We start from the raw sequence: 10393 nt of genomic DNA, 5'->3' as shown, positions 1-10393 counted from the left end.
CTGTTTTGCACCTTAAAGGTTGTAACACAAAACCATTGCTTTGTGAAGCATTCCAGTACTTTAAATGCATTAAATGTGTATGCCTGACATCAAATTCTGCTTTTCAAAGCCTGGAACATCTGCTTCTACCTGAGAAACATGTAGTCAAGTGTTATCTCCTGTTAGGATAAGTGCAGATGACAAAAAAGTTTAGGAGAACAGTAAAAATAAGAAGTGCAAGACTTTGTTTTCAGTGGTTGAAAAATTACTGAAAGCTTGCCTAAAAATGTGAAATATGCTGAAAGTGAAAGCCAAAAATACTTCCTATGTAGGACCCTCCCAAATGTCTGGAATTTTTTAGCTTTCTTGAGTGTGAGAAAGAGATTYTCAGTCATGTGGAATTTTTTGATATGAAAAGACTGAATGTCTTCTAAATTACCACAGGTTTTAGCTTAGAGTTTTGCTAGCTTTGCAGTTCTTAACCTCTAATGCTACATGTAGAAGTGAGACAGGTTGTTTATTTTTCACTACACTATAAATTTTAATTTTCTATGTTTGTGTGTTTAAAGATTATCCTGAGTTCTGTAGAGTTTTTGGATAACGCTTAATCCATAACAAAATATTCCTTCTTAATTTGCATTCATATTTAATCTTTGCCTCATAATACATGGTTAAATTGTGAAAACTGTAAATCCATTAATGACAAAGATATTTAATGAAGTGCTACAGATCTGCTCTTGTCTTAAACTGATTTGTACAGAAATCTTCCTATCTAAAGGAAATTTAAAAGCCCTGTGTAAAATATTAATTCAGTCTATRTGCACAGCAAGTTTGACAATGAAAATAATAGTCCCTTTCAGAAAGGCAATAGAAATTGAAAAGCACATTACTATAAATAAAAGAACTAGTTCCTAATCACAAAGGTATAGTGTAACTCTGTTTCTGGAATTACTCATTGCTTTTCCACACTTTTGATCAATTTAGAGAACTGAGACAAAATAAGTGGCTTTTTGRTAACTCTACCTTTCTTATTGGAAGTGTCTTTTTAAGCATAATTCAAATATAAACAGCAAACTGATAAGAAAAAAAGCACASCTTACTATAATGGAGCGTAAAGACTGACAGAGTCTTTCTCTTGGAGAAAAAGTTACACCTGCTGAATTTGCCAGTKGACATCGTTTTTACCAGGCAGACAAGACAGGCTACCACACTCTCATTAGCACTCACAGGGAAATACACTTGGTGGTAAAAAGGCAGGTGTTTGCTCAAGTTTTCAATACCGAGGAATCCATCTCTGTGGGTATTCTGTATGGCTCTTGTCACTGTGCAGGGAAACTTACAGTTTAACAGCTGTGTGCTGCTGACATTGTGATAGACAAATGCTTGTATCAATGAAGACTGAAAACAGAAGTATCAGTTCCTACTTCAAGTATACTGAGAAATGAAGTAAAAAATGACAATTTACAGTTTCATACACTGAATTATTTCCAAATAAGAAATATTCACATATATATTTTAATCATATATAAGCAAAGATASTGCAGACATTGTATTTACCATATTTAAGCCATTATCTCAGCTCCAAGATTCTTGAACCTGGTRTGGATTTAAATTGTTGTCTATATTTAACTAGTAGGAATTTCATTAAAAAGAAAGAGTGCCTCAAAAATATTAGTAGGTTTAAGTCAACAGTACAGCTATAAGATTAAAGAGATCTTAGAGATAGCAAATTGAGAGGGAGAAACAATTATCGTAAGAGCTCAAACATTTCAGAATTTGCACACAGCTGAAGTTCATTTAATTCTTTCATTTAATTCTGAAAAATCACTAGGTAATTTTAATATAAGGAGAGTAGATTCTCTCTCCAAAGAGCAACTGAGAAAAAATTAAGCCTAATTACTGGTAATTGGAGGTTGCTGATTCTGCTTTCTATCCTGGTCCAGGTCACGCACTCCTGACACTTTCCTTTGTTGGATCCTGTAATTCCGAGCTAGATCTGTGTGACAGTCAGACCTCCTTATTGCAMGCCAGAGGATATTATCTGCTGATAGTCTGGAATGCTTAGAACAGCACGCCTGTTCTGACAGCGGTAAAGGGATGCAAGCAGATCACCCTACTTCTTACGTCTGTCTTCTCCTGACTGCTAAAGAGGAGACATAAGACCAGGGACACATGCAACAGACCGTACGTCCAATCTAGTTTTTCTCACCTTTTCTGAAGTAGATCTCTCTATCTTAAAGTGTTTATGAAGAACCTGCATAGTTACTTACATGAGMTACATGGATTGTTTTAATGAAATGTATTTATGTAGCTTAATTTTTGAATTACCTCTTAAGTGATGCAGATTTAGATTCAGGCTTTTCTAAATTATTTGATACCATTTTACCCTTTAACACTGCTAGYCCCAAAAGGCAAAGAACCCAGGCTACTATAGGGAAAGAACAAGTCAGAAAGTAGTTAGGTAAGCTAGATGTTTTCAGACTGGCAATTTTGCCATGTGCRGAGAAACTAAGAAACTGGCAACATTTTTAGTAGCTGTCTTCAGAAACTTGGAAAGGACAGAGAACATTCTGGAAAACGGGTAAATAAAAATGCTCATTGTTAAAACAGAGCTCATCTTTCATTCCTGGGAAAAAATATTGCTAGAAATAATCAAAGAATTTGTATGTATTTAGAAAATAAGATGATGATTAACAGTGTGCCCATAAGAAATCGTGTAAAGCCAATTTCCTTCCACGATTAAGGGCTTGTAGATCATGGAGAAAGAGCAGGAGTCATATATCTTCACTGTACCAATGTCTTTCAAATTATGGCACACCCTATTTTCAAAAGCAAGTCAGAASAACATAGAATAGATTAAATTGGTAGGTGGTAGGTACATAGTTTCTGCAGAAACTATCAATAATTCACAAAGAAACTGGAATAATACGGAGAGCAGGATTCCCCATGGAGATGTTTGGGGCCTCATTCTATTCTATACAGTATTTCCATTAAAAATCTAGGTGACGGAATAGAGTGCATGACTTAGTACATTGGCAGATGCTATGAAGCTAGCAGGGACTGCAAGTATATTAGAGGACAGCATTCAAATTCAAATTAAGTCTARCAATCTGGGAAGTGATCTGGAAAAAAGTAGAATGAAATTTAAGWAGGATCAAGTGCAAAATACTGAAGCAGGAGTAATCAAGTGAATGAATATAAAATGGAGAATAGCTGGTGAGGKATCAGCGCTGCAGAAGAGGTGCTGGCTGCCATGGTGCAGCACAAGGTGACCCTCAGTAACAATGTCATGTTGTCTTGAGCAAAAAGAAAGTATTAACTATAGTCAGCAAGGCATGTGAAGCAGTTCTCCTATTCTATTCAGAACTGGTAAAATCTGAGTCAGCTGAAATACTGTTTCAGCTCTGGGCACTTAAAAATGCAACTMATTTGAAAAGATTCCAGAGGCAAGCAATACAAATAATCAGAGGCCTAGCAAACASAGTCTATTGCTCTAGAACAGAAAGCAATGGATAAGACATAATGAATTTCAAATATGTAAGAAGTAGCTATAAACAGGAAGGGAATAAACTGTTCTTCATAGCTGCTGGCAATAGCACAAAGAGTACTGGCCTTAAGTTACAACAAAAGAGACATCAGGGTCAAACTACATCTATTACCTTCTTAACAGTAAGGATAGCAAAGCAATGGAATAGCACAGTTAAGGAGGCACTTCCATATGTGAAGTGTTTTAAAAATATATGGAACAAGTATTGTCCTGTTAAAAATAATAGCATATATCTTCAAAAAWTTTATTTTGATGATTCTGCTGGCTCTCTTTTCTAAGACTTCTATATTCTCATKATTTGCCCTGTTTTACAACACTAATAAATAGTTCTTGTAAATTTAGAACTTCATCTGTGGCATGTGTCTCTGTTTCTAAAATTCAGGCCCTTGACAAACTTTTCTGTTTCCCTCTTAATGAAATGTYATTAAGTCTGAAAGTTTTCAGTCCAACTGAATCACTTAGGTACAGGTTTTTGGATTTGCTATCTCATGTCTAGATYGATGTAATGTATTTTCTGTGGCCTTTTTGTTTCGGCACTTCAGTCTGTGGCTATTTTGCAAACATTCTTCTATTCCATGGCTTGAAACCATTATCTTCTGAAATACTTTTTCTGGCACACCCCTCTCCATTCCCACCAAATCAGGTTCTTGCTTGCCTTCGGGGCTTTTAACACAAAACCTTTGCTAGCTCTTGGTTTGTCCTGTGCCTCTTGCTTCCCCCACCTTTACTTTCATCCTTTTCATGTGAACTTCTGTACTGAAAGAGGGTTTTCCTGCCAAACTTTCTGCTTCTCTCCTATTTAAAATTTAAACCTACCTACTCATTTTGACTTTTTCTCATCACTTCCACACACTTGTATAGTGTTTTTTGAGTTATCTTTTTAAAAGTAAAAGTGTAAGATCTTTGGCACATTTTTAGCTTTTAGGTGTGCTATTAGAAGGCCTGATACACACAAACATCCTAAATAAAAAATAGCTTTTTTTTTTTATTTTTATCCAGCAGGATCTTTGTTATTATGTTGACATGATAATAATCAYGCACCATGAGTCCAGTTTAGCTATCGACTTAAACTTACTTCAGCTGCAGCACTTGTGCGGCATTCCTTAAGGAATGGATGCATTAATTTAAATGTTTAATTATGAATGTTCCTAACTGTTTTGGTAAAACAAAATGCTGTTAGTGGTCTCTGAAATTYAATTTAGCTGCAAGAAAATTTTCTGAGTCATTCATGCATCCCAATGAGTTATGCTTCAGAACCTGAGATATCTGAAAGATTTAATAAAAAAAAAATACAAAGATAATATGCAAGTYTAAATAATTGCTTATCTCCTTATTGCTTTGCTATTAGGTTCAATTTTTATATCATGCCTGCTGTACAGGGATATTGAAATCTAGCAATAACAAGGACTGCATATATTAATTATTCTTTCTGTACCAGGAACATTTCTGGACCTTCCTACTTCTCTTTATTAAGAAATGAAAGACAAGTAATGTTAAATCATGATGTTGACCTGAAGARTGTATTGTGGGCCACTATAGTTGAGGACTCACTGATGAGTTTATTATATAAGTAGCAGATGTACTGTATACAGAAACAAATAAATACATGTATTTTGAACAATTTTTATTTGTGGTTCAGCAAAAACCTTTATGATACTGAAATGCCTAATACAGCGTAKCATTTACACACATCACTCTCCACCAGATGTATCGCACTGAAAAAGTCTTAGGGCAGCCGGGAACTTCTTTTAGGTTATTTTAGGAATTTCATGAACAGACTTTTGCAATTTAGGCCTTCAAAGTACTGAATAGAAATCAGCTATGAATCATACAAGTTTATTCCCTTCATTTTTCCCTTTCTACCTAGGCATTCTGCAATAAAGCCTTGGAAGATCTGACATCTAGTACATACGAAAAGCTAAGTTAGCTAACTACGCAAAGACTAAAAAGTGCCTCAGTAGTTTTAATGGGCTAAATAAGATGAGAATTAATATTCAAACAATGGAACGAACATTTTTAATCTTGTCGCTTACTTATCTGCTGCCCTTGCAAAAGGGTACCTGGAAAAACAGGACATGCGCTTTGTGAGATCCCACTTCTTCCTGGGCTCTTTCGAGGCCGGCTGGTCTGGCCTGCACGCCTCACCCGCGCCGTTCAGAGCAGGTTGTGCGCTACTGCGGCAATATTAAAAAAAATAATAATAAAAAACAGTTCACACTTTCTTTCCACAAAACGGAGGTTAAGGTGAAAGAAGAAAAACAGAAACAAAAGAAAATGCAAGTGACCCCGACGTGATTCGAACACGCAGCCTTCTGATCTGGAGTCAGACGCGCTACCGTTGCGCCACGAGGTCCTGCTGGGCAGGGGCGCCCACAGCCTTAGAACTCGCGCCTGTCAGAGCGCGGCGGGACGCGCCGGCGGCCGCYTCGCGGGCCGGGAGCGGCGGCGGCGAGGCCCCTTCTCCCCCGCTAAGGCAACCTCACCGGCTACAGCCGCAGCGCCTCCCCGGCCTGCTCCGCCGCCACTGCTTCCTTTCCCGCCTTGCAGGGGCGCGGCCCCGTCAACGCCCCTCGCCCTCCCGGCCGCTGCCACCAAGAGCCCCTGGCTCCCGCGGTTGTGCCGCGCTCACCTGCCGCTACCCGCGGGCTCGGGCGCCCCAGCGCCCTCCCTTCCCCCCCCGCAGTCCTCGGGCCGGTTCTCGCCGCCCCTCCACGACCGTTACCCKCCGGCGGGGGCGGCGCTGTCGCATAAAACAGCCGCGGCGGAACGCGGCCTCCAGGCAGCTCCTCGTTAGTATAGTGGTGAGTATCCCCGCCTGTCACGCGGGAGACCGGGGTTCGATTCCCCGACGGGGAGGCCGTAGCGTCGTTTTTCTTTCCCCCGCGCTTTTACCTCTCACCMACGCACTCCAAAATTAAAAAGCGCGGGAAAGACGAAGGGGGCCCCGGGCTGACGTTTTGCCGCGGGCGGGGGGGGCGGGGGAATAACGACTAACGGCCCAGCACAAAGTGACGCGGCGTGGGCAGCAAAAGACGCTGGCGCTTCTCCCCGTCGGGGAATCGAACCCCGGTCTCCCGCGTGACAGGCGGGGATACTCACCACTATACTAACGAGGAGCCGCGGGGCGCCCCGGCGGCGCCGCCGCGCTGCTCCSCGGCCGGGGCGCGGCGGAGCGGAGCGGAGCGCGGGCCGGAGCTGGGGCAGGGCTCGCTCCCGCCCGGCTCTCGTCCGCCCGGGTTATTTAGGCTCGTGTTTACCGGGGCGCGGAGGCAGGCGCATCGCCGTGTCCTGCCGGTAGCTCGTCTTCCCTTCTGCCCCATAACGGAGCGGTTTGGGGACCGATATCCACGAGAGCAACCGTGGAAGGCAACGAGCGGACTCGAGGTGGTGAGGAGCAAAGCAGAGCTCGGATGTTTTTGCATTCATGTTTTTGCATCTGGCTCATTTAGACAGCCTTCCTTCCCCCCCCCCCCCCGGAACTTGAGAAGCCCTTGAGTCAGCAGTTCTTGCGGTGAAAGGACTCAAGCACCTGCTTCTTAGCTACCCAAAAAAGGGAATGAGAGAAATGGAAACCAATTACTCTGGGATTTGAGAGTAAAAGGCTGAAGGACACACATACTGACTGTACGGCCCGATACCGATTCAGTCAGCACTAACATGGTTGTAAGTTTGCATCAGTGTGACATTGTACGGGGAACTATATTTAATTTACCATCTTGTTAGATGAATTAGCACCATGTATAAATGGTTGATGAGAACAACCAGTGCTCTTCTTTGGTGGTCTCTGCTACTGCTAGTATTTCCTTGAGTAAAACCCCAAGTTAGCTTTTTCATATGAGCATGGCTAAAGAAAAAAAAATCAATCCATATGTAGATGTCTAAATATAAGTGACCTATAGCTGAAGCATTTCTAAAAATTGGAGTACTTATTTAAGTATCTGGGTATAAATGTGTGTTCCTCACTGCATGCAGCAGACTTGAAAAATTCATCCTGATAAGTGAGAAATAAAGACTAAAGTTTCCTATTAATTTCATTACTGTACAGGTAGTATAATTAGATGAACCAGTAGAGCTATGATTAAGTGATAAGCTTGAAACCTCTCAGAGCAGGATCAAAACCACTGTTGTTAGGCCAGTCTAAACTTGATGTACAGGTTCAAATTTTATTCAAGAAATATTCGATGATTAATTTAATGATGGAAGACTTTATGCTGGATCAAATATCACCTGTCTGTGTTCTATTGAACCACTCACAAWTGATTAGTTTAGACCTTTGTGCCAGTTGCGTCTCACTTCCTTTGGTCCTTGATCCTTGCGGTTGCACAGCTCAGGTTGTGACTGGCCTTTTACAAATGTTGGCGCTTACTGCAGTTGGCCCTTCCTTAGTTGCTGCCCTTGGCTTTGCCTCAGACTTCTGCATAGAGAGAACCCCCCCCCCCCCAGGCTCTCTCCTTTTGGAAGAAGGCTTTTGCTGCTGTACCATCTTTTGCAATTTTTTGGCACTTTCAGACTGCCAGACCCAGGCTTACAGCAAGATGTGTAGACTTTTTTGTGTTCTTCAGCACTGAGGGCAAAAGTAGATCTGGCTTGGAGCTGTGGACCTAATGAAGATACAGGGAAAGGCCACTGTGTGGACACATTCTTCAAGCAATGTGTAGGTACTTCAGTGTAGGTATAAGAGGACTCTACAGAGCCGAAGCCAAGAATCTGAAGAGCGTCTAAAAGAGCAATGGGTCTAATGGCCGCTCCAATCCAATGAGGACACTTGGCAAAGCTATGAGGAGCYTGAGCAAGGTTGCTAATATAGTTCTTGTGGCACTGGCAATTCTATACCAGAGCACTAACACCTCTTCTCAGTTCACCATTTTAGGGAAGCATTAAGATGAACGTAGTTTTGATGGCTACTCTGCTCTGATGGAGGAATTTTGCAAGAAAAGCAGTGCTGTTGACAACCAGGACCTCTTCTTTTCCCAAGTATCTTCTGCAAGGTCCCAGGATCAAGTAACACAAAGTTTGCAATGGCGCGTAAGAGGGTCTCTCCCTATATTTTCTTTKTTATATTTTTCCTCATTTTCAATTTCTTAAAATATTTCTAGAATAATTCTTTAGCAAAAGAAAGGCCAAAAGAAAGGCATATTGGTACTGACAGTCCCTGACCATGCTTCATTGTCCTGCTCCTGCGTGCCCACTCCAGCCYGTCCTGCTCCTGCATGCTCCCAGCCTGTTCTAGGATTTTTGCCACATAACTGATTCTATCCTTGAAAAAGTGCTTGGTGGAGAGAAGCAGAACTGGGCTCACACATGCTTCTTCTCATATAATCAGTATACACATGTCCTTAGCTAGCATGTCCTCYACACATCCTTCCAACCAGGGCAACCCTGAGCCAAGTCTGCTAGCCAATATGCAGTCTCATGGTCTTACACGACTTGTCCCGTTCCCTTTGTAGTGGAGAACAAGCATATCTACTAAAAATACCTACTGCAAATTGAGCTGATGATGATGATCCTTAATTAGCCCTGAAGAAGGGTTTGCCAGCTGTCCTGCTGAAATGTGAAAATGATGACCACTTTTGTTTCCRTACTAAGTTTATAGGCATTTYTGAAGCCAGACTTTCAAAGACATCRTTGGATACTCCAAATTGGAAGATGACTTATCTACAGCTGTGTAAGAATAGGAGTTGGAAGAGACATAGAGGTATGAGTCGGTGAATCAGAAGGGTTGTTATGAAGTGGGTTGGCTATTATAGTGCTGCTGTTACCCGGAGTTAGGCAGCAAATTCCTTCCCTGTTGAACTGTCACATGGACATGCAGCATAAAGCAGGACAGCTACTAGCAGCTAGTGGCAATGTTGCAAGGTCTGTGAAGAATATGCCTCTTCAGGACCTGTATCAGCTATTTGTCTAGTGCTAATAACCTTGTTCCATGCTTTCCTCATTGCACCACCTTTGTGCTCAGAAGTCACTGGAAACATGCTCAGTGGAGCAATAGGCATCTGCAAGAGGCCCTTTATGACCATCAGCAGGACTTGGGCTGGGTTCTAGCACAGCATTGTAACTGGAAGCTAGTTACCTCCTCTTCAGCTTGCTTAGGACCTTRTGCAATTGAGTTTTGAATACCATCAAGGATAGAAGATTTCACAACCTCTTTGGTTAGAACCTGGAACAGGTWGCCCATCCTCATGCTGATGAATATTTTCCTTATATTTACTTGAAATTTTCTATGTTGCAGCTTGCACCAGTTGCTCCTTGCCATTTTGCTGTGCATCTCCAAGAAGAGACTGGCTCCATCTTCTCTCTACCCTTCCATTAGGCAGATGAAGACAACAGTTAGATCACCTCTGTCAGCTCCTTTCTCCAGCCTTTCAAGGTCCCACTGAACGGTAGCCCTGCCCTTGACCATATCAAGTGCCTCCCTCAATCTAGTGTCATCAATGTGTCACTTGCAGATGACTGTTTGCCATGACAGCGAACATATATTTAGTGGCACAAAGAGGTTAAGCTCAGCTGACACCAGCTCTAGCAGTGTGATATGACAAGAGTCTATACTGTCAGACTGTTTATACTTTACTGCCATGTAGACTTGGCCCTAATTCTGGCTCTRTGATTGCCCAAGTGTGACTCTGGACTCCTTTTGCAGGTCTGAGACACAAATTGCCAAGTGCAGCKTGGCTGCCTTTAAATTGGGGCCACAGTCTAGACCTTTGGTAGAAGRCTGGACTGCCCAAAATATCTTTACATTTCAATGTGGGTTAGCAGGCAACATATTCATGGCTAACACTGGTACAAAATCAGGGTGTTCTGTGCTATCACTAATTTGAWGTAGACATTTAAAATTTAATCATGCAACAGTATCTTGAACTRGTTCAA

The 10393-nt window shown here is 41.8% G+C and overlaps 3 non-coding genes across 3 annotated transcripts; 1 reads left to right on the top strand and 2 right to left on the bottom strand.

Annotated features, from left to right (window-relative positions):
* Positions 1 to 5807: 5807 nt before the first annotated feature.
* Positions 5808 to 5879, bottom strand: TRNAW-CCA (transfer RNA tryptophan (anticodon CCA)). The gene has a single exon. It is a non-coding gene; the product is annotated as a tRNA-Trp (tRNA).
* Positions 5880 to 6310: 431 nt separating this feature from the next.
* TRNAD-GUC (transfer RNA aspartic acid (anticodon GUC)) lies at positions 6311 to 6382 on the top strand. The gene has a single exon. It is a non-coding gene; the product is annotated as a tRNA-Asp (tRNA).
* A 188-nt stretch (positions 6383 to 6570) lies between these two features.
* On the bottom strand, positions 6571 to 6642 carry TRNAD-GUC (transfer RNA aspartic acid (anticodon GUC)). Its single transcript has one exon. It is a non-coding gene; the product is annotated as a tRNA-Asp (tRNA).
* Between the last annotated feature and the right edge of the window lie 3751 nt (positions 6643 to 10393).

This window comes from Rhea americana, unplaced genomic scaffold, assembly GCF_003343005.1.
Source record: "Rhea americana isolate MKP2758 unplaced genomic scaffold, rheAme1 scaffold_69, whole genome shotgun sequence".
In the NCBI taxonomy this organism is placed as follows: Eukaryota; Metazoa; Chordata; class Aves; order Rheiformes; family Rheidae; genus Rhea; species Rhea americana.
The sequence above is the reverse complement of the archived record's forward strand: the minus strand, read 5'-3'. Positions and strand labels throughout refer to the sequence as shown.